This window comes from Varroa destructor, unplaced genomic scaffold (assembly GCF_002443255.2).
Source record: "Varroa destructor unplaced genomic scaffold, Vdes_3.0 BEIS01000004.1, whole genome shotgun sequence".
In the NCBI taxonomy this organism is placed as follows: domain Eukaryota; kingdom Metazoa; phylum Arthropoda; class Arachnida; order Mesostigmata; family Varroidae; genus Varroa; species Varroa destructor.
In genome coordinates, this window is record NW_019211457.1 from 21,410,062 (window position 1) to 21,435,311 (window position 25,250).

Sequence of the window (25,250 nt, forward strand, 5' to 3'; positions counted from 1 at the left end):
CCGCTACTCGATGGTGTGCTCTGCCGACAAGATCTATAATTTATGTTTAACCCTTTAATATTGTAATCGTGTAAAAACTGTAATAAGAGACTCTAATTTATCTAGCTGTGGATTAGTGCGCCATGGCTGTGAGAAACCACAGTAAATACTTTCGAATCATAGAACCATGAAGTTGTAAATTAGCCCAGTTACGTCTGGCAATAAGACCTCGACTGCACGGTTAATGAAAAATCAAAGTTGGAGCAGTGCGTCGTCTTTCAACTTTCTAATTCACTATTCTTCGCCTGAAGAAATCTAAATTGCAAAAAAAAATTATTGGAGAAGAGATACAGACATGTAGTCACACTGCTCTTATACCAGATAACTAAAAAGATAGATCCAAATGAATTACTTGAAACTGTCAAAGCTCCCTAAACTGTGTCCGACAATCAGATTCAATGCCACCAAGCTTTTCATATAACCGATGATGAACCAGAAATCGAGGATTGATGTTCAACGAACGAGTGCATCTATTTATTTATTGCTCACTTTTGCTATCTGTTCAACGTTCGTCGGCGTCATGACTCGTTACAAAGATCCGATAGCCAGCCCTTTTGTTAGCGGCTGGGATACCATGATGGATCATAATTACATGTTTCATCGTCAGGTTTTGGTTCATGTGTACGGCAGCCATAAAAAATGATTTTGACTGTTCTACCGTGATGGCTTGCAAATCATCGTTAACTATCACTTGTTGTCCGCACTGAACATGAACGCGGATCTAGATAGCTGTTAATTAATTTTCGCTTACACCGATTATCGTCTTCGCCGACATCACCTTTCGTCAATGCTCAATCCTGCTGAAAATGACCGCCCGCTGTTTTGGTATGTGTGGCAAGTCTTTGCTGAAAACAAGGTACTGTGCTGCTAGATGCAAAAGAGATTTTCAAGCGAGTCAATCTGTCAGGCACGTATCGTTTCAGGGATCCATTGTTCCACGGTGTAGCACGACTCCGGCACAGTAAATTAGGCTATTCACTTTATCGATAAAAGCAATAAATAGATCGGTTCGGTAAGGATGCAGCCAACAAATGGAAGACAAACGAGCCGGCAATCGTGAGCGATCTCAAAGAACGCGGCAGTCGGTCGGTAGATTTATATTCGTTAGAAAAGACGACCTAGAGGTTTGTCTTATGGTACCATAAACGACCACTTCTACTCTCAACTTGCATCGCTTTCTCGGAAAGCAGCTAGTTTCTCACGTGTCACCAAATGAATTGTGTTGCATTTCGATGAGTTGCTCGCTGCCGTACACATTACGGGGCAAAATATTCATCAAAAAAGTGCAGAGCTCCCTCTTATGATGCAACGATATAATCAGCTTGTATTAAATATCTTCAAGAGTAAAGTAAGTAATTTGAATCGATTATGAGACAAAACATTGAATCTATATTTGTGTAAAAGATTTTACTTCATAGAATATTTGAATTAACATTCCATGGAAAGAGCGATACAGGATAGGAACGTCCAAGGACAATGAAACCGCATCTATTCAAACCTCGAGCCGTGTGGGAGCAAAACCTAACCACTAGTTCTCGTTGGCGAATCAGTTTTTCAGGACAATTCTAATCGCACACTATTGTGCTTGTGACGTATCAGTCGTGGTTAAATAAGAGGCGACTATGAAATCTATTCTGAGGTGTTTTAGAAAGATGACTAAAAATTTCAACAACGAGCTTCTTAAGGAACGTATCTAAGCCATGAGATCTTTTAGCAATGCTTTTGGGCGCAAGGGTAAATTCCGGTCAGCATGAGCATATCCCAGGTGAGGAACGACCACCACAAATCCTTTGCGAATTTTTTAGTGATGTTTCGTTACTGTGTGTTATGCTATGCTTAAATACAGCGAATGATCCATAGAAAGACCAAATAGAAAAATTAAAGATGTCGGTTTTAATAAAGCAATTGGCGAAATAAAAGAGAGCGGAAGCAGCTAAGAAAACATCGTTTCGCAGTAAAGTATTGTAAAATCAGGGCGCGAACACCATTCAAACATAGAAAATGTGTTTTACTATATTACATTAAATCAAAGCGATGTTTCTGTCAAGTGCGAAAGTCATTATGAGTCCAAAATGTCGTGGGCCTCAAATCTGGATTGCATTTTATTACTTCATATAGGTAGTGTATTTTCTGATAAGGAGCCGCCATCTACTTTCAGCGGCAGCGATAGTATTATTTTCGTCACTGTTATAGTTCTTTTTTTTTCATAAAAGGAATAAAAGCCTTCTTTGATAAATCCGAGATTATATTTGCAAAACCTCTACCTAAAGCTCTTAGAGTCTTTAGCGATCTCCTCTGATCTGCCTGAACTTTTCTCCAAATCGTAATAAAATCTCAATAGAATAAGGATCATCATTTACTAATCGACAAATTTGAGTAGTAATGCAATTCAAGTCACACGACGATCCAAGTGAACGAATATGACGATTTCAAATTGTCCATGCCAGGTGGAAATGCATAAATAACAACTTGTCTGAAGAGCTTATTGTTGGGATCGTGGAGAAGGTCTTCAAAGGTAATTGAAAAATCATGCTCTAAATGGTTGTAGTGAGTGATTTTCAATGTAGAAATTAAAAAAAATAGGATTGACACTGACTGGAAACATTTGGGTGATTTCGCGAATGTCTTGCTTTACTCCGAAAAAGCGCGGGATATTGTTGATTGGTATTTCACTATTGTGCAAAAATAAAGAAGACTGGACGTATTCGCTATGTACTTTCTTTAAATTTTTAAACAAGAGTTTGACTCAACTTCAAAATTAGAGATAGGTACGCTACTTTTTTTGTTTCGTTTTTTAAAGGTTTTTAACACTTGACAGAACCTCGCTGCGGATTATGAGACGAGACATCTTTTATGGGTCATCCGCGCCGCCAGTGGCAACAATGTTGACGTCATTTATTTGGTATTTGTAGTAATTAAATGTTCCTACACATTTATGCCAGTCAAACAGTTCTCGCAATTAAATTTGAAAAAGGCATTTATGATGGTGATTTTTTCCGTTAGCCTAATCACGTAAACAAGGCTGTTGCGTAGACTCGATATTCCAGCGACAGACCGAGAACTTTCTTATAGACCTTCTCGTTTGATTTCACCTTTTGTGGGCATGGGAAGTTGATAAAGCACGAATTCTTTAGAAGTCTTTATGAAGACATTATACGTAAAATTTTCATATCTACTTTAAGTGTGCGTTTTTCGTCTTGAATGGCACGCTTCATATTCTAGCCAAATTTTCCATTTTCGCCAATAGATAAAAAGGTACTCGTCTTTTGAGGAAAACGCTGATAGGTTAAAACGAGGGCGATTTAAAGGAAAATTGTGGAACGATTAACGGAAAAGCGTAAGAACGATTGTCGCGCATAGACCGCTTTGAAGGAACATTTTAAATAGACCGGATGTCAAAAGGGTTAATTGCCCTTAGCGTAAGCTGGAGCAAGTACCTGTCACGCATAATTAAAAAATGGAAGCCTTCCATCTAGCGCCAGGCGCAAAAAGCTACGATGTTTTGGGATGCTTGAGCCTGTTACAGAGATAGCATTTTTAGAAAATAACGGTGGTAGAAAATGATCTTTTTGGGAAAACCTCTCGAAAAAGCTCAGAAGATTTTCAATGAAAAACCGCACCACATAACTTTTATTTACTACAGTCTACAAGATTTCTTTTAGCCTTTGCAGGAATTTCTTTCGTAAGAAAAAATCGTAATAACTTAGACGTTTGGAAAAAATCACTTACAGCGTATATAAGCAACCTATTTGAAATAAGTCGAGTTATCCTGACAAAGCCGCCATTCTCTAAAATTCCCTTTTTGACGACAAGAGAGGAAATTCAAAGAGTATTTTATAATAAAAAAATAAGTTATTATAAATCTTGACGGTGGCGGCAGTGATCCCATGAATCATAAAAACCCGTCGTCGACCGCAGAAGTAGAGAAGAGCGTTTTTATCGTAAAGGTTGGATAGGTAAAGCAAATCTTCAAAATATTACCCTTATCAATAAGGGTACCCCTAGCAATAACACCATTGGACGACGCAAGTGAATACCCGAGATGATCCGTGAAAGGAATTTCGAGTATTTTCCCGACACTATATGAATGTGGAGGGTTTCTGTTCACTGTTGAGAATTACATGTTACTGCGAACCTTTGTCATAATAATTTGTGTTCGTGCAGCCGGTCTGTCGCGACAAACAACTCGACTTGTTAAGGATGAAAACTAAGAGCAACATGCACACAAGCATTTATGAAACAATGGAAAGAAGTAATAAAAGAATATTTAAATACACCTTTCGCAAAAAACAGGTGTTGTTTTCTAAAGAAGTAGCACTAGAAGCCGCAAGAAATGAAATAAGAGCGCAATGGTGCCTGAACGTGCTAGTCTTTCATATCAAGTGGGCTCAGTGCTTCCACTATTATAGCTTCCACGAGGAACTCGGACAAAAAAGTTTTCGAGTAAGTAGATAGAGGGAGAAAAATTCAAAAAGATGAACGGGGCGATTATTGTGTGCTTTTATTAATCAGGTAATCAAGTTAACGCGAACGGTAAACTTCGTTATTAGTGATCAAATAAGTGTACTCTCAAATCCCACAAATAAACACCCACCGTCTGCTGAAGTTGTGGTCTGAATGACAACGCCGTGAGCATCTAAGTATACTCGTTAGCAGAAACAATGCATCAGCTACGGCGAGTACACGGCAAAGAGGAAGTTCGCCTACAAATCGAAGTATCAAAAAATAGTGCTAGCGAGTCCGAGCGCGCGCACACGTTTGTTAGGAGCCACGCTGCTACGAATTGCAATCTTAATAAGCTCCAAAAACACTTTTTTCAGTTGGGAACGATGGTCAGTCTACTTCGAAAGCTTAATAACAAACTGCGAGACGACATCAGCGCAACCATCGGTGCTTCATTTTCACATTAATAAATATCTCTTACATAACTAATGTGGATGCCAAAATTTATTATTAGCTGTCTGATAAGTGCAATTTTGAATGAGTAAACACTAAACGTCCTCTAAAGCACCAACGCGAACGAATAACACGAAGTGGTTGCCCCTCTCAATAATCTTTTTGTGAAAATCCCATCCTGAAACTCGACCAGAACTTCCGGTTTTGGTTTCCAACAACTTATTTGTAAGTGGGAATTAGTCGTGACGGATAGGCAAGAGTTCTGTGTTTGTCGTCTAATAACCTTTTATATGTGGGAATTCTGTTTTAAGACTTGGCCATTTCCTTCTTCTGAAAATTTTTTTTTAATTCTAACAACTCTTTCGTATGTGGGAATTCTATCCTGAAAAATTTCACTAAGAGTTATTTCTTAGTTATAGTAATTTTTTATTATATGGGAATTCTGTTATTGACTTTTGGCCAAGTGTTTGACTTATAACATCCTCTTTATATGCGGGAATGCGTCTTGAAAGATAAGCAGGAGTTCTACCTCTGACATCTAACAATTTCTTTGTTGTCGGAGTTTTGTTCAGAAACTTAACCAGGTATTTCGTCCTTGATTTATGACAACTTTCTTGCATGTGAATGTTACGTCTTGGGACATGACGAGATGCTCAATTTCCTACATGCGAAAATACTGTCCCGAAACCTGGCCAGAAATAAAATAGTAGAAAATGCAAATCTAACGTAATCAGAAACGCTTTAGCTTGGCTAGGAGTTATTACATTGAGTTCTAATGACTTTTTATGTGGGTATTTAATCCTACAGCTTCTTTGAATTCTAACAACGTCTTCGTGTACGAATTCTTTTGACAGAACTTTTACGAAACTACAAATTTTTTGAGTTCCAAAATTTTTTTTGTGTGGCAATTGTATCTTGTAACTTGCTATAGAGTTACCTTTTAAATTTTAACAATTTATTTACCTGTTTCAGTCTTTGCTTCCTATACTAGCAATTTTGTATGCTGAAATTCAGTCTTGAAACCTGGTCAGGAGTTACCTTTTTAAGTTTCATTGTATGTGAAAAGTCAGCGTTAATCTTTGGTCAATAGTTACGTGTTCGAGTTGTCTATAGAAATTGTGCTTTGAAAGTTGGTCAGAAGTTAGGTTTTTAACTCCTAACAGCTTGTTCGTATATATAAAGTATGCTCTAAAACTGGACCAAGCGTTACCTTTTTGATACCTAACAATTTTATTACATGTGAGAAATCAGCCTTAAAACATACCCAAAAGTTACTTCTTTGAATTTTCACAACCGATTTGTATGTGCAAATCCGGACCTGAAATCTAGGGCCACCAATTGACCAACTAACCAGGAATTAGCCCTTTAGGCTTTAATACCTTTGGAAGCGGAAATTCCGTCCATAAATTGAACAAAGTGGCACTGCTTTGAATTTTAACAATTTAATTTTACCTAAAAATTCCTTCCTTGAATTATTATGAATGAAGTTACTTTTATGAGTTCTAATAACTTCTTTGTATGGAGAAGTTTACCCTAAAACTTGGTCAGGAGCTACTTTTTCAAGTGTTGACAATTTATTTGTATTTAGGAACTCTATTCTGAAGTTACTTCTTTGGGCTTTAACAACTTCTTTATAGGTGGAAATTTACATATTTGTATGTGGATTTTAAATTTTAGCTAGCAAGGGCTCTTTTGAGTTCTTACAACACACTTATATATTGGAATTCATCCCTTTTTTATTCTAACAACTTTATATCTGAGAATTATGTCTTGAAACTCGGCCAGGAGTTACTTGTCTGAGCTGTAAGAATTATTTGTGTATTGTTTGTTTTTGTGTATTCTATATATTGTGTAAGAAGTATGTGGGAACTTTTTGTTGAAAGTTGGCTAGGGATTAAAGCCTAACAAATCCAGAAACATTTTTACTCTGTCAAGAGCTATTCCCTTGAGTTCTAGTGACTTGGTTATACCGGGAGTTCAGCCTTGAGACTTTGCCAAAGGTTATTTCTTCAATTTCCAAGAATTTCTTTGTATGGGAGACAGAGAGATAACTTTTGGGTCTTGGCCAGAAGTTATCTCTTAGAGTTCTAAAAACTTATTCGTATGTAAGGATTCGGTCCTGAAACCTTGCTAGGAGTTATTTCTTTGAATTCTAACAACTTGTTTCTGTGTGAGAATTTTGTTTCGAAAATAGGCGAGGAATTTTTAATTTGTGTATAGGAGCTCTGTGCTGTTATATGTGAAAATTCTATCCTGAAACTTGGTCAAAAATTGTTCTTTCTAACAGTTTTTTTTGTACGCGAAAATTCAGCTTTAAAACTCATTTAAGAACTACTTTGATTCCTATTCAGCAAGGACCCGATAACTGAGAGGATGGCTTAAAAGGGCTTGCTAAGTTCAAGCAACAGATCCTGAGTCTGGAGAATATACCCTAATTCGGTCGGCCGTACGAGGCCTTTATTCACCTCGGATGGCATGCTTGTTAATTTACCCAGAAGTTAGGGTGCGAATATTAGACTACAGTTGAGCGTCTTAAATGTATGAAATTTTGTTAGACATTAAAAGCCTAGGTGCGCCATAAATTGGATAAAATGCATAAAAGGCAAGACTTCTCATTGACCTTGAACGCATCGTCCGGCAGCGGTCAACACAGAGCCTATGGGAAGCAAAATGGTAAAGAGAGATCGGTGTGTAACTGAGTTTGATCGAACGAACGAGGCTGTTTAAACTTCTTTGTGAGTAAGAACTTTAACCTTAACCCAGGATTATTTCTTTAAGTATTTTTACTCAAGTAAATTTAGGGGTATTCTGTCCTAAAATTTGGGCAGGAATTACTCATTTTAGTTTTAATAGCTTTTTGCACGTGGAAATTCTATCTTGAAAATTGGCCAGGGTTTACTTTTTCAACAACTTTTTTGCATGCAGAAGTTCTGATTTGAAACTTAAACGAGTGTTACTCTTTTGAGTTTTAGCAACTTCGTTATATGAGAGGATTAAGCTTTACATCTTGACAAGGTAATCCTTTGAGTTCTAATAACTTATTTGTATGCGGGAATTCTGCTCTAAAATTCAACCAGAAACTACTTTCTTTTATTTCTAACAGCTTGTTTTTATGTGGGAATTCTGTCTTAATACTGAACCAGGTATTACTCTTTTGAATTTCAACAGTCCCTCTATATATGAGAAATCTATTTTGAAAATTCTAACAAGTTCTTGGGGAATTCTGTCTTGAATCCTGGATAGGAGTTACCTCCTTGAGTTTCAACAACTCCTTTATATGAGGAAATTATGTTCGGAAACTGGGCCAGAAATTATTCTTTTGAGCTTTAATAGATTTTCTGCATTAGGAAAGTCTATCGTGGGACTTGATTAGGATATTAGCATAGTGTCCTAAGGATTGTATCCCGAAACATGGCCAAAAGTTAGATCTTTGAGTTCTGTCAACTTATTTGTATGTGGGAATTCTATTCTGATACTTGGCTAAGAGTTGCTTCATTGATTTTGAACGATTACTTTGAATGTGGAAATTTAGCTCTCAAATTTGACAAAAAAAATTACATATTTTAAGTTTTAACAGCCTACTCGTATCTAAGAGTTTTGCTTTGAAATCACCATAAGAGCTGCTGCTTTGATCTTAAACAACTTATTTGTATGTGTTCTAAAACTAGAACAAGAGTTACTTTAGTGAGTTTTAACAACTTTGTATATGAGAACTTTTGCTTGAGAGGCTTGTTGAGTATTGGGTTACTACTTTGAGTTCGGTAGCTTTTTTATGTGAAAAATCTGTCTAGAAATTTGGCCAAGGGCCACTTTTTCAGTTCCACTAAATTCTCTGTCTGTCACAATTTTTCTAACAACTTTGTATGTGGGGATTTAGTCATAAAATTTGGCCAAAAGTTACTTGAGTTAAGTTCAGTTGAAAGTTGAGTTTTAATAATTTATCTATACGTGGTAATTCTATCTTAAAATCTGACCAACAGTTATTTCTTTATGTTCTAAGAACTTGTCCCAAAACATGGTCAAAAGTTACTCCTTTAAAACGTAACAATACATTTTACATGGGAACTCAGTCTTATAACTCAGTTAAAGGTTAATTCTTTGAGTTCTAAAAACTTGTTTGTATATAAGACTTCAGGCCAAGAATAACTCTTTTGACTTCTAACTACTACTCTATATATGGAAATTACCCTGAAACTTGGCTACAGATTTCCAGAAGATTCATCTTTTATCGCAAGTAGCAACCTTGTATATAAATAACTTTCTGTTCTGTCATGTGAGCAATAAAAGGCATGTTGCCAGGTGGTTTCTTTATGTTCGCTGGTTTTTCGAAATTAACTTTTTTCATTTTCAATTTTTCCTAGTGCTTACAAACGATTGATAACAGTCACCTGGGTCACTGCTAGCTCCGCAAAAAGAACTTAGGTGGGCAGCGCCGCACGCTGTGGTCGTCGGGAGCGTGATTTGCTGTTTAAGTATAAATTTTCGCTTCTGAAGCGATTAAACCAAAACTGGCAGACAATTCTTTTTGTTTCAGCAGCACTTTTTTCACCACGGAAGTAGTTAAGGAAGTAATGTCAAAGTTGCATCTTCCGAGAAGGACCGCTTCTAACGCAGATAGCTCAGTAAAATGAACAAAAAACATGACAGTCAAAACAATCATTTTGGTAAGTTTCAGCTAGATATTATCAGCTGCAACGCAAGCGCCACCTGTCGGCCTAGACGGGAACTTTCTATCACAGCTAATAAATCATCTATATCTAGGTAATTTTGGTTAAGCTCTTACTATTTAAAAGTTACATAGAATCTGTATAATGTGAAACTAAACAATTTAAACGGATGAAGTTTAAAAGCATTGTTTTTTTTATGCATCTATCTTATATATCAATCCGATGTAACGTTGTTTACTCTCGTCGAAAGTATAGCTTAATTGTGCCTGTAGATATGGTTGCTTTAATTAAGAAATTTGATCAAGAATACAAATATACTATTTACTGCAGCGTTGATCGGATCGCACAACTACTGAATTTCAGCCAGGTCATATTATTTAATCGAAAAAACGTCTTTTCCAATTGAAGTTCATTAATTTTTTTAATTACTTGTATTTTATATCAACTTACCGCGCACTTCCGCTTGACTAGTTAATACTTCTATTGGCCTTCTGTTATACTAAACACGGGTTAAAGCATGTTTGTACTTTAAACAACTCATTTTATTATGTCTAAGAGCTAAACGTGCCGTAACACTGTTGGAAGAAGCTATTATTATTGAATCATTATTTTTACCAAGGCCATATTTACGAGTTTCTACTAATGCAAGCTAACAAAATAATGAGATATTACAAAAAGATAATGGAATTTTTTGAACGGTATATTTCGGCGTCATAATGGTAACAAAGTAGGAGGGTAACTGCCACGGAATGATTGTCAGAGGCTCAAGCACTCGAAGCCTGTAATTTAGACTGTCCTAAACCCCTTATAAACATAATAGAAATGAACGTAAGGTGAATTTTACAATCACATACTTGTGAAGCAAATACTAATTATCAAGGCTTAACTTTGACTGGCTTTGTTCCAGGAAATGGTTCTTGCTTTTATTTTTTTATTATGATGCTAACATCGTCCATTGAAATTCAAGCCGAAACGCACTTCAAATAATGTTACTTGCATGTTATGTTTATGACATGACCACCTAACAGGTCATATTATGGTGATTAGTAATAGTTTACCAGTACAATCAAATGGCTTAGTGCTACTTGAAATCCTTTATGGATATCCGATTTTAACGGAAACAGCGCACCTCGTGTACTCACATAGTCATAGCGTGCCCACATTTTATGTTCCTTAACAGTATTAAACCTTAAGGATCAGCATTATTCTTTCATGTTCTACTAATATAAAATATCCACCAAGCATTTTGTACCGCGCTGAAAATTGATGATAACGCCCAAGGGACTAGAATGAACGCGTAGCGACTTGTTATAGCAGTGTTTCGCCTCAGAAAAATTATTGAAGGAAAAATGGAAAAACGACTAAACAAAAACTGGTCGATTTTGAATTTTTTCAATTGACTAAGTAAATTTAGGTTTAAAACCAGTTTTGTTAAATTCTTTTTCTCAAGAAAAATTAAATTATTAGGCTCTAATATCTTATGGCAACGCCTAAAACGCGACAGGTAATTCTATAAACTCCAAATCAGTTTTACAGTAATCATCTTTAATGGGCTTCAATAAATTTACGGAAGTTTTGTGGAGATGCCGTTATTAAAAAATTCTGAAAGACTGATGCTACTGTTGATGGTAAAGTACGATTGATTGAAGTGGTTTTAAATAGTAGGTCGATTTAAATGTCATCGTAATATAAACTTAAATCTTTGCAGATTTAATGTATTTCTAGCGACGCTTATGATCACGTTTACTATTACTACTCTGCACTGTTTCCTTGATGGAAAATATATCTTACGCTTGGTCATCAAATAATGCGTTTGCCCTACCTGCGATCTTGTTTTGTGCAATTTGACTGAACCCACGATTGGAATACAAGTATAATACATGAACTGTTAAAGAATATTCGGTATGAAAATAAGCTTTCGACAACTGCTTGTTTGAGATACACCTCAAAATACGACAGTAGTCGTAAAGATAGAATGACTGTAATAAAATGCCACCACAAATATATCGTTTGCAATTTACGAATAGAAACGATGCACACGCTGGAATAAACAGGAGATGTCTGAGCCTACGCTTTTATCGTAATCGTCTGATGGTTCTGTTAACTAAGGCAGATTCCTTAGTTTTGACTAAAATGGCATATGTGTATATACATATGTGTAGGTAAAAGCCTTTTTCAAAAAGAAGTTTCAGAATGAGATTACAAAATCGAAGATTACAAGAACGAGATTTCAGGATCTCGAGGAGTTTATTACAGTAAAGTATGATAAGCTTCATTTTGTAACAAGAACTTGGACATTAGAGACAAAACGTGAGTTAATACTCAAACAGATATTTATTTCAACTACACGGGTGTATATTGATTTTTCTGGTGCAATATGAATTTTTCAAGTAACTGTATACATATCTTCTGCCGTCCAGTACAAAATACAATAGCGGAAAATTGTCCAGCGCAGCGTATAATGAAAACGTTTTTATAAACCAGGTGTTTTTACTGTTGTTATACCCAATAACACGACTTATGGATTCAGTGAAAGTAGAGGCTTCGGTCATCGATCGACTGGTACACAGGATACGGACTTTGATTTCGATAGCCTCACCATAATTGGGGTAAACGCCCTAAAAACGTCAACAGCTACCCCAATCTACAACATTATCCTTGCGCTAGTATATATGTGCTTGTTGAATAGAAAAGGCAGTATTCGATGATGTATCTCAATTAAGTAAAGCTTTAGTCCCGCAGCTAACCGATAAGGTTAACTTCTGAACAGATTCCCGAATCGGAGTTACTATATACACAAATATGCTCCTGATGATCTCATAACAAAATTTGGAAATGTCCGTCAGTAGGTGTATATACAAGGCGCAGTGGTTTATCATACTCTCCTAATGATTAAGCAAGGATTACATTTTATGCTAAAAAAAAACCAACACGAATCAAGACGCCTAAGTACTCCATGTGCTTGTTCCGTATTAAAAAACGTGAATATACCAACGATCTAACTGTCGCCAAGAGGTTCAAATGAAACTTACTTAGCTGTCGTTATGGACATGCATTCATTTATTATTCTTTGCAAGGCCAGTTTTTTTGGACAAAACGGTAAATCCATCATGGCAAGAAACAATGCGTCGTTTTTAGAATTTGATCGAAGATCAGGCATTTTCCAATGTGTTCACGCGGAGCAAACTCCCGCCGAAATTATAAATTTTTTATGCCCAAAGTTGGCGATCCATGTTATTGTTAGTTTTCATGCGGTTTCCTAAAAATCCAAAAAAGATTTTCGAGGGGCAAACCGGACGGTTCTCAATAAAGCTTAGACTTTAAGATTTCAGAATCTCATCATACACTTGGCACTTTTATATTGAAATTGACAGCCGTTTCCAAGGAAAGAATATCAACTACCTATTGGGTCGTTCAGATAACACTAATGTTTAATTTTCTGAAGACTTACTGCGTTACTTTGCGTCTCTTGTACTTAATTACTTCCCACAATTGTTGCAAATTAATTTGTTTTAGTTAGAACTATTTTGGAGATTATTAGGGAATCGAATATCTCTACCAGATCTTTCAAAAAAGAACGTGGTTTCTATGCCGGTATCATGGTAGCTTTTGAAAATAACTCACCTCTGTCATTAGAAATTCAGTAAAAATAATAGTTAAACCTTTCTTGAGCAATTTATAGTTTAGTATCGTTATCCGCCTTCAAGGACGAACTTAAGTAAGTCGAATTTGAAATTTCGATTTTCAAAAAGCCACTCTTTTAAGGAAAAACATACATCATCAAATATTTGTTCAAATGTTGCATCTGTTATCAAGTGCACTGCGACATTTGGAAGAAATAGTAGTATATTATCAATTAATGTAGAATTCCTTTTATAAAGTTGTATTTTCAGTAAATATTTAGATTCAGTCTCCTAGATCGCATCTGAAGCCTTAGCAATAAAACCTCTATGTTTTGGTTTTGACGTCCAATATCGCCGTTAGACATTCCATCAAACGGCTAACTTCCAGCATGAAATGAAATCTGTCCATGCCTAGGCTCAAAGTTAGACTATGACGGGTCCCCGAGACCAGCAGAAAAGCACGTCACCCACTAAGCTACAAACGACAAACAAACCTGAGGTATAAAACTAACTTTTTTTTTTTTAATTTAAAGCATTTACTTGGAGCATTAGAATTGCAAATAATATAGAAAACAAAAATCGTTAATGCTATCTTGCAAATGCTTAGGTCCTTGTGTAAGCACATTGTTTAGCATATCCATTTTTAATCGCGTTAATTACTTTATCGTCAACGGCCTTTAAACATTTCTTTTGTAGCAGTATAGGATCAAATGCTTATACTTCTTCTCGTCGCTTTCTTTTTTGTTTGAAAACAAGTAAACACTAGCAAATTATCATGAATAGCAACGTTTGCGGTTTTGGATGATACGACAGCGTTTGTCTTTTCTAAAACCAACTATCGAATACTGTGACACACCCGACGTGTCACACAGAAGGCGGCCGACACTTTTCATTAGCGCGAAATCACTGAAGCAGTTGACGAAATTCGAACAGATTCTATCTACAATTAAGTAGCGGTCTTACGGATAAAGCTGTCCAAGCACGAACAAACCAAAACATCATTGCCGTAACTAGCAGTGTGCATGCTAGTTCCGCGACCTCAATGCAACATCATCCTTAACAACTCGGTCTATTGTTGAACACACTGCGATTCACTTCGAAGCAAAAATTGCATGTTCAGGCCTACAAGCCACAGTTGATCCAAGCATTAAAGATCCAGGACCATAACAAACGTCGTTTATCCAGAGATCATGCGCGGAAACACGTGATGATTACATAATTTTTATCTGATGAGTGTCTAAATGAATAAATGGAACTGTCAAAAAATCCAAAGCTAAAAGCCAAGCAGCGACCTCATTCACAAACAGCTCTGTCTGGTGTAGCATGTGAAGCAAAATTGTCATTGGGATCCTTTTTTCAAAGATTAAACGTCAGCGACGATCAGTGGTGAGCTCTTTAAAGACATCCCGTAAACCTTCTTATGAATTGCAATGAGGGCATTTGATATAAACAGTTTTTACTCCTAACAAAAGGACGAAATTTTTTAAACGACGCGGGAAACAATTAATCGGATTGAAGCTATGTGTACAGGCCGGCTGATTTCATCGCGCGGTGACATCGAATGACTGCTAGTAATTTCAGTTCTTCCTCATGAGGCTAGATGAAGAATAGTGTATATCACGTAGCGCCGAAAGCAATCTCTTATTTGTTGAAGGAACGGACATTATTCGTGTTATTACGCCTAATATCGTATCCGTGAGGCTATTGTTAGAACTAATGCCGAACCATGCAGAGCCGCAACTTACAATTACACGAATCGGATCGAGATATATAAGCGGTCCTTGGCAGGACAATTGGTTGATACCCTTTTTCATGTACAATACAAATTAAATACCTGCGCTGCCCTAATTTGAGAATAAGAATTCGCACAGAAGCCCACTTTTTTTTCTTAGCTCTAGAGATGCTGAAACGGAATGCAAACGTTTGGCCTACCTCTTATGATTAAGCTCTTGAATCTAACCGTTAATTACTTCTCGTCAATGCCAAGACAAAGCATTAATTTAAAACGGCAAAGAGAAGATGTATCTGTCTGCAGCTATTCTGTACGTAGTATCGCAGAAGAAAGATTTAAACTTTTTGTCACCAACCAGTTTTGGATTGAACTTCGGATATACAATATTCGTATTATTCAACTTCTATAAAGCAGAGGTGTTTCTGGTTGAGTTTCTGAGTTGAGTTAATTACCTCAGTATCATTAAGTTCATCTAGCTGAATGAAGTGCAAAGCACAAAGCACTAAATTTAGAGGTAATATGAATTGCAGAAGAGCTTCTACCGTAAAAATTAACTAAGTATTGGCTTAGAAGGCACAGTATTCCTGAGGACTTTTGTTTTCTGTAGCTCAATATAAAGGAAGAAATATCCGTTCTTATTGATGTAATTTGCTACAAGAGAGATAATGATATATTGTTTCTATTGCTGCTTAACGACATCTTTTTATATAATAATGAATCCTTAGTATCTAAAGTGGTATTACTTTATTAAGCGCAACTAAACTGCTTAATACTGAGTCTTAAACTGGTAATTTTCATATTTAGACATATTGTACATTGCATACGGAAACAAGCCTTGGCTACTTGAAAGCTTCGATACAAGAACTATTAGCACTTCAAGCATGCCATGATTAAATAAATGTTACACAGGATGTTTTTTTATTCACTAACAACCAGGCGTAATCTGTGATTGAGTACCACTGCGTGTATGGTCAAGTATTGCTTTGCCCGTGCATCGCTCTGTATCTGCGCTAACTATTCGAGACTAAGCTTCGAGATTAGCTTGCTTTCAGTAAAATAAAGGAAAATGTTTTTTTTTCATGAATTTTACATTTTACTTCGCTATTCCGTTATTTAGGTCGAATGTGATTTAAGCAGAAGCACGTACCCGCATCATGACAAGCTTTTCCGTTTATCTCCTAGCGATATGTTAGTTCGCCACCTATGACTTTGCTTTCACTTACTTTGATTTTTTTAAAATTGGAGAACACTTGAGAATCGTTCTCTTCTGATAAATAGCGTGATTTGTGAGCAGCATTGACATTCTAAGTTGTGCTTATTCCAGAAATTCCTTAATGCACTCTGCTTATATGGATAGGATAAGCCACACTGCACTTTTATGTAAACGAATTCATGTTCCAGAACGAATCAAATTTAGCATTTGTATTTAATCAGACACAGTAGACTAGAATGACTGATATAGATATTAGTATGACGAAAATCTATCCTGGTTCAAATCCTTTTTAAGCTTTTTGTCATTGTCTTTCATCAAATTAAATCAAAAATGAAGATCTTCCCTCAAAAAAAGTTGTCAATGTATAAATGTTCTGTTAAGAAAGGTACTCGACTCTATTGGTCGTCAATGGCTTTGTTGGTAAATACATAATATGTGTTCTCTCTGTCACTAACGAATGGCCAAACTTTAGTAATGTGTATGTCAGCCCTGTCATCGGATGGAGTTTTGGATGAAATCACGACCAACGTTCTAGTTTTTTCTATTGACAACCACAAAAAACGAGTCGTATATTTTCTATGAGAAATGCACGTAATGCGAATGTGGATTTAGTCAGTTCTACAGTTCGTGTTTGCAATCTTTAGGCTCATGGGAAGTTTATCTGTAAGTAGGACGGCGAGCAATTATAGCCACAGTTGTTGTTTATTTTGCCGTGTCAACTGGTAGGCTTACTTATGTTTTCCTTGTTTTTGATTATACCAAGCTGAGCCTTCTGCTAGCCATTTCATATTGCTAACATGCGCCGGTAAGCGCTGTTCGATAAAGCATTAGATTGCTTGTGTGCTTCAACTTTTCCAAAAGGGATGTTCCGGGTGCAGAGTAGTGCTTTTTTAACGCCTGCTATACTATGCATTTTGTCCAGGCCAAAACGGTGCCGAAACAGATCGCAATACCTACGTCGTATCGGGTAACGATGCTATCGCTTAAAGAAGTGCTTACGAGTGGTTTGCTAGCTTCGAAAACAGTGCCCGAAGCTTAGACGGGTTCCCGCTTTAGCGCCCGTTTGAATTTGCGAAGGATCATATGAAAGCATTTTTGAAAGAAGACGGTCAATGAACAGGGGCACACGACGAACGCGAAAAGATTGGCTGCAGCCACACAATCATCATTGACCACCTCACCTTAGGTTTACACAGTAGCCTGGAGCTTGAGTACCTCATGAAATCTCTGGATCTCGCACATCAACAACATCTCGCACGGCGTTGAGCGTCACGCAGTTACAATAACCGATTGTTATTTTCACCGGCCATGAGAAGCTACCTGTACATCAACGTAAGTAAAAGATCGCAGTGAGCAAACCCAGGAGAGAAGCCAAGGCCCGGTATTACCAAAAAAAAAATTATGCATTCCGTTTGGTGTAACTGCAAGAGCCTGATTTACTGAAGATTTCCTTTTGTCAATTAGGCAGTTGGTTAGCACATTTATTTGGTAGTTGCGTGAGGTTAACTTGGCACATGTGTCCCTCGAATCATGCAAAACCAGGTGATTCAGTGGGAAAAACTCGACAGACAAGATCAGGTCATGATAACAAAAGGCCACACACAGCAAAGATCGTCAAAGTTTCCTTCTTGAACTTCAAGCGGAAGGTTTAGCTACGCCCTTTATATTCTACGGACTTTGCGCCGACGGATTTTCATCTTTCCCTTTCACTGACAAATTAAATTGAAAGCTACACATTCGACAGTGAAAAGGGTTTCAAAACCTGGCCGGACGAGCTTCTCAACACTAAACGTAAATATTTGCAACGAGAAGGAACAAGCGAAATAATCTACAGCTGATAAAAAGTTGTGAACAATGACGGATGATGCACAACATGGTAACTGTCAGAAGAATCAAAGTGTTGTATTTTTGATTCAGTGAAAAGGTGTGGGTACACTCTGACAAATCTAATATTTCCATAATAAGATGAGGTAATTCAATAATAAGATGAGAGCAAAAGCTCTATGTTATATGCAAATCCTGATTGTGATTAGATACAGGAACAACAACGAAACAACGATATAAGACTACCCAGTTTGTGCATTTGATTGAATTAACTTGAATTCTATTTATAATGTTACTACGTACTCAAGAATGGTAAATGTGAAATAATAAGTAATAGCTTTAGCTAATTCGCAACATAATACAATAAGTAAATGCCACCCTCGAAAGACCTACTTGAAGTTATACATGTATACCAAAAAAAAGCAGTTCTTTATTGTACGCATGCTATGTTACATACTAAAGCTAATGACAACGTGTAATCCCATATACCATCAGTATTACAACAATGTATTCTTTTCCTAAGCAGATACATATCTTTGCATGTTGCCTACAGCAAAATTTAATGAGTTATTCAACGTAAAATATGTGATAATGGTTTATAAAAAATAATAACGACATGGAAAATCGATGAGTTTTAATTACCATCTTTGTAATGAAAACCGTTCATTGTAGTTAACTGAACTTTCACATTTAAGTTTGTGCCAGAAATTACTACTCTTCATTGTGACATATGTTTTAAATACAAGTCTAATATAATATGAAAAATAATTCGTTTATTTCTTTTTGCGTAAAGAGAGCTCAATCTATAATCGCTCTACCATTCTGTAGTATCAATGCCAAGTGCAAAAAAAAGTGAAGACGTTTTGTCCGTTGGTGACCAGTAAGCATGAAGAAATCTCTTTTCTATACTAAAGGAAGGTAAAATGCACGCATTATTCAAGGTGCGCGGCTTCACATGAGCTACTGAACGTCGCACTGAGCAGGAAGTTACATAGTATTGGCAAGAATAAAACGAAAAACTCGCAATTCATAGCTAACACCACTTATTGGTTTTAATTGAAATAGCCATCACACACAGAATTAATATATATATAGCAAAAGGTCGAAGTGACTTGATTAACGGTAAGCGGTAGTTCTCGCAGTTCATACACCATCTTGTATACATATATTGAAAAGGGTCTTCCTTTCTACACAATGGAACGCTGCTCGTATCTGTAATCTTCTACCTACAATATCTTGATTAATCTGTTAAAGTCCATTTTGTAAAGTGGTAAAGCATTCTCTATAACCATCCAACTATCATCATTGTACTTCAAAGGATCACTAACCTACTCTGTATTGTAATCTAAATTCAACAACCTATATCCACTTAGTTCTAAAGTCAGCTAGCCTCTTAGCAGATCGTTGTTTGCATAGACAATGAATTTATAAAGCTAGGTTAATAATTCTAGAATACTAGAGTAACAGCTTATTCCCCTAGTTTGGTTTTTAAAAAAAACCGACGTACAACAGTAGTCGTAATTGTCTTGGCTGGTATACCAAGATTGAGAAAGGGAATTAGGGCTGAGTTATCGTAAAACTTTTACGTGATTTTAAACTGCGCACAACTAAAATTATGCACATAATAACACAGATAAAAAATTATGCATACAATTTAAATTTTATTGACTCACTCAATCAATTGTCACTTGAACAAATACTTGCACCATTCAGTCACTAATTTATTGAAGTGCGGCTTTTTTGAAGCGGAGAAGGGTAACAATTGCAATATATGCCCCCATAATCCAAAAATAGTAATGAATAAATGTATCATTAAACGTATTGAATCTAGAAGAAGATTACTGCTTGATATCTATGTATAAGTTCGCGGGTGTTCACTTGCAAGTTCATTGTGGTGCGTGATGAGGTCGCTAAGATACTGAGCTAGTCCAAAAGCTGAAGTCAGCGGAAGCAGGCGCTGAAATGTATCGTCAAAAGAAGTATACAGGTTATACCACAAGTACCAGTGAGAAAATTCGTAACAACCTTAACCCAAGCCAGTGAAATCAAAAGCCAAATTTCTTCACATCGTCAGGCATAAGGCAGCAGACCACTATGGTCAGCAACTATAATGAGCAAAGGCGAAAAGAAAAAAGAAAATGCTGGTGTCATGTCAGGGCATTCGAACCGTTCGAGCCTTCATCTCTAAACAACAGCTAGAATTCATTGAACACACCAAACGTTTCCGAGGGTAGTGGCAACTATCCACAAACGAAGCAGCGATCCACAAACGCCAGTACCTAACGGGCATCGAGAAGCACTATAAACTGATGGAAATGGAAGTGGGCAGTGCACTACGTTAAATCGCTTACCTGTATTTCTATAGCTACATCCGGTAGCAGTCCGACGGACACTCCAACGGAAGTTCCGTGATAGATTGAGGGCAGGAAAGGCATATTAGTCGCAAGATACGCACAAAACATGTCGACTTTCGCTGTCCGGCTAAGATGAGTATATTCGTTAACATACTCATTTACTAAATATCGTCACTGGACTATCGGCAAAAAATCACGAAAATCTTATCGCAGTAAAATGAAATAACGTTTCGTATTTCACAAGCGATTCACCTACACATTTGTGGATTCAATGTAAGTCCGTTAAGTGGAACGCATTTTCAGTAAATCGAGTTAGTAAGGTTCAACATCCGTTAAAAGCCAATAAGTGGATTGCCTAAGATTAAAAATTATTTTCCGGATGTAGCATTGAGAGGTCTATCACTGTATAACACTAAAATGGAAGAGCTTGGCTATCGCCAACCAAACCTGCAAAAATAAATTATAAATTATGCAATCTCGATAAAAAATCGAAGTAATCGCTTGACACCTCAATCAAAATCGAGTGGAAAAGTAATGAGTTGTCGTGCGTTGTCCCTTTGAGCACACTGGCAACGCTTACAACTCTATTGGATGCCGATTCTTTTTCAGATTGGTCTAGAGTGACACGAATACTGGTATATGCGCCTCATCAACAAAGTTAAAAAAAAGGGACTTCGGTTATAATGAAACGTTCTTGAGTCTAACAAATTCGAATTGGCTTATTAGTCGTTTTTTGCGACATTCAATGTAAAAACTTTCCGACAGAAGTCGCGTATAATGGTAATGTCCAGAACAGAAGTAACGTGTTTTACCAGTACACATTATACATACACCTAGAAGATGGTGGTGGTCTGCTACGGTGCAAGTCGCGCCTCAAAAAATCTAAAGAATTTTCCTATTATAAAAAATACTCAATTTTCCGACCTGGCAATAAATAAATTTGTTAAATTACTAGAAAGCTGGACATCTGGTCAAATGTCTGCACGCCGTGGGGTTAACAGTGACATTGCATAATCTTAGATCGTTGTACCCAGTTATCGACGCAAAAAAGGAGTCAAGATCATACTTTTTTTTTCTAATTGTAAAGTTTACTTTAAGTTGAAAGTATGTCTAGAAATTCAGTTTGTTCAGATACCGCGAATTCACACTCGAACGGGCACCTCCATTCGTATACAGTAGACTTTATGGGCCTGATTTATGGTGGTGACAAAAGTTGCGAAAAGTGCAGGAGTTATAGCGTGCTGTTTGTTTGCGCAATCAGAAGGACCGTATACTTGGCATTGGTATTGAATCTAACTACGGTTAAATTTTTGCTTTCGCTGCGCAGGTTTATCAGTAGAAATCCAATAGCAGACATAACTTTAAGCGATTTATTACACCACCTCAGTCCGGTTCTTGGTGGAATCGGCTACCTCAAATCGTGAAACATCCGTTCCGCAAAGATTTTTCAAACGAATTGCGTACGTTTTCGAGAACTCGCAACAATTTAGACGAATTCTGATGCAACTGTAAGTAGCCGGTCGATAACTAGAGTACCGTTGGACTCCTTGTAAATTAGCCCCATTTGTCCCGCGGTTTTACTATACGTCTATTGTATTTCATACACTGTAAAAAAAATAGACTACTCAAACTTTATGGCATTTGTATTCTGCGTAGTCAGGCTCCCTTGCACATATTGTTGTTAGCTTGCGTAATTACATCAGTCAGCAAAGAAAGGACTAACCTCAGACGACATTCATGCTTTATCAAATTGTCTAACGGTCAGCAATATAAAAGACTTATTATCTGCTATAGTGAGTGAAAGTTAACTAAGCTAAGATGGAATAATTGAGGATTCCGAACGAACTAAATCGCAATACTCGTCGTATTACGAGGCTTTGCTTTGACAGAGATAAGATGATACCCTTCGATTGCTTGCGGATTGTCTTCTTTTGCCATATATACGCTCCGGACGCACCAACAGACTTAAGATTCCCATATAATATAGATTCATTTCAAACTGTATCACGTCTTCGATCTATTTCAACGTACAACCCAAAATGGGATCTCAGATGAGAATTTTGTTGCCTCCACGTCATTCGAACCGCAGGTCTCTTTTGTTCTTTGGCTATTGTTTCTTTTACTTATGGCGGTCGTTTTGAACTAAGAGAGAAGATTTTCAAAGACCTGATGAAGGTGTCTCCTAGCAAAAGAAAAAAAATGCTACCATTGATGATAGCAAAGACACATACACATGATGCATAGCTAAGAAGACAAACGTGTGCCTTTTGTGGTAACCGCCGAGCATCTCAAAAGCCACAGGCCGTGAGGCACTCCTGGCGGAACGTTGGCCAAAGAAAGACCTTTGAATGCTCATATCTGATTGCTACTAAAAAAACTGTGATGAACTGTCTTTCTTATTTGAATATATATTAAAGGGAAAACACGGCTTGTACTTAGATACATGGGAAGATATAATACGTTATTATAAAACATATAAGACATTGTATATGGTAAGCATAAGATGTACGTGAAAAAGCGAAACATGATCTGATAGCAATGAAGACGTGTTTTTAGGTTAGCTTGCAACATTCTTAGTTGAACAGATAATTAGTAAGCCACGCACTTATCCCTAAAAATGACAGTATAGCATGAATAATATTATCAGTAAGTTAGAGAACAACAGAGAGTCTTACGTGCAGTAAGCACAGCTTATACTGGGAGGGTAGTGTTAGGTTGGAGTATAAGTAATTACAAACTTTCCGAGCTGATAACAAACGCAGCGTTTCAGCCGAATTCTAGCTTAGTTTATTACGTATTCGCCTCACTCGCTGTGACTTTCTCTCATATGTCAAATAATATATTCCTTTTTATCAGAAATTTTCTAAATTACTGTTGAAGAGCTCGTTCAGTCAAATTTTGAGATGTCTTCGTTGTTAAACACTCTGTCGAGTATTTTTTGTAGGATAGTCTCGTTGACTCTATGCAAATCGGCTATATACACATTCTTCTAAAACCCTTCCTGTCCCGCCAAATGCAAATCATCATCTTCTTGTTATGAAACCTGACCTAACTATTCCGAAACTAGCCATACTTCTCTTGGTCTTGCATAAACACAGAAACGCCACTTTTCATCACCAGTGATAATTTCCTGTAGAATCCTATCATTGAGGTTGTTTGTTATTCGATGCTGGGCGAGATGTTGAGAAACTGTGTTTCTTTGTGATATTCACTCAGCTCACAGAGCACTAGGGTTTTTGAGTCACCCGCCTAATGATCGAATCCTTAGATAACCATTTTTCACTAAAAGTATCTTTAATAGCTCCACATCGATTTAAGATTATCGACCGTAGCAAACTGTATTTTCCAGTGTTAGGATGCCATTCCCAAGCGTTGTAAATAGTTTTGAGCAGTGCTTCGATAGCTACGTAATCTCGGCAAACGACGAGGTGTTAAAAATACACTTTTTCACCGATAAAATCTTTGGAGCTTTACTTCGAAAGAAATTACAACGGTTTTGCAGCGAGCAAAAAAGCACTTTTGAATATCGAGCAAAAGTGGAGAAAAAGAACATTCAACACGATACGACAGTATTTACATTTTAGCATATGTGCATCAAATAAAGACGGAAAAGGCTAGTTTATTGTGAAGTGTTTTATAGAATCTAACACGAGTTTAATATATTTCAACCGACCGCAACATATCAAACTCTCAAATTATCTGTACTATTGTTGCCATGAAGAATTGAAAACATGTGTACCAAGAAATATGTAATACGGAGACTGAATCAAGATATCAGCGCAGAAAAATTATTTTAACAATTCGTATCCGGACTTTTTTTTGCCTTTTCTTTTTCCTCTTACTGTTTAACCCACACTCTTCATTATATCTTGTAATTCTGTAGACTTCGCCTGTGCTTTCCCAATTTACGTGAGGTACCTACTGCATTAGCCCTCACAGCGTGCTCCATCGGTTTCCTTCTTCGTTCTTGTACAGCGGTTACTCTCCCTACCCTTATTCTCAGCTATCAATGGCTTCATCAAGGTCTAAACTACCACCTCCTTCAATCCTGGAACTGTCTCTAATTTGCTTAAATTTCTACATATTTAATATATCCGTCATCAATTATTTCCTTTATGGCTCTCCAAAATAATTTACCCTTTCCTGCCTTTAACTCGTAAATACGCTTTTACGCTAGAAAATTCAAATAAATTGTCCTATTCTCCGCTTATTGTTACTAGATTACCTATTTCTTTGTACTTTCTTTTTGTTTTTATGCTCCCTTGTTCAGTCCATGCAACTTCATTAATTGGTAAAAGCCACTGAATTATACTGGAGGAGCAGGTATTTCAGTTATGGATGCGACAGCGTGAGCCATCTGCTGTACCAACATAGTTACTAAAGTAAGTCTTGCATTTAATTGTGTATTATTACGATTAGTATAAAATCGCTGGTAACTCTCATATTGTTCAATAATGCGTGACGGCGAGTGAGTTAAGAAAAAGCTATCAGAGTAACGCAACGTAAAATTGTTAAACATGAAGTTAAGCTATGGAATGTACGACATTGTCCTCATGCGGGTATTATCATACTACTGCTATTCAATTAGTACTTTCACTGTTTGTATAAAAGAGCGAGCTCAGTTGATACGTTTGGGCACAAAAGAGCTTAACATCGAAGCCATGCGCTTCGTTGCTTTAGAGAAGAATTTTGGCATAAACTCTTTCTAACAGCGAAAAACGGCCTGGAGATCGATCTGGAATATATCAGACGAAATCAAATTAAGCAACTTGTGCAATTAACTTGTGGAGAGTGTCAAATGTGACGGCATTCGAAAGAATAACAACAAAGCGCATTTAGCAATAGCGAACACAGGTATTTCATGAAGTGGCTGATGTAGTGCAAAAACACGTACAGGTGTCT

General features: G+C 36.9%; 1 protein-coding gene and 2 long non-coding RNA genes across 10 annotated transcripts in view; 2 read left to right on the forward strand and 1 right to left on the reverse strand.

The window, feature by feature from the left end:
• Window positions 1–25,250, reverse strand: part of LOC111248706 (uncharacterized) — a 41,538-nt gene that overhangs the window by 12,896 nt on the left and 3,392 nt on the right. For 2 of the 7 annotated variants that reach the window (XR_015326162.1, XR_015326161.1), the window contains 2 exons: window positions 20,346–25,083; window positions 17,352–19,951 (listed from right to left, as the gene is read on the reverse strand). This is a non-coding gene — a long non-coding RNA (uncharacterized LOC111248706). The other 5 variants (XR_015326160.1, XR_015326158.1, XR_015326159.1 and 2 more) reach the window with 5 other exon arrangements.
• Window positions 599–18,762, forward strand: LOC111248705 (uncharacterized). 2 transcript variants are annotated; one of them, XR_002672659.2, is made up of 3 exons: window positions 599–1,387; window positions 1,590–1,804; window positions 17,093–18,762. It is a non-coding gene; the product is annotated as an uncharacterized LOC111248705 (long non-coding RNA). The 2 variants fall into 2 exon arrangements; XR_015326163.1 differs by lacking the exon at window positions 1,590–1,804.
• SMC1 (structural maintenance of chromosomes 1) overlaps window positions 24,591–25,250 on the forward strand; it is a 31,374-nt gene continuing 30,714 nt past the window's right edge. Inside the window, exon 1 of the mRNA XM_086986764.1 lies at window positions 24,591–24,730. The gene's annotated coding sequence lies outside the window, so the exon portion shown is untranslated. The remainder of the gene's footprint in view (window positions 24,731–25,250) is intronic.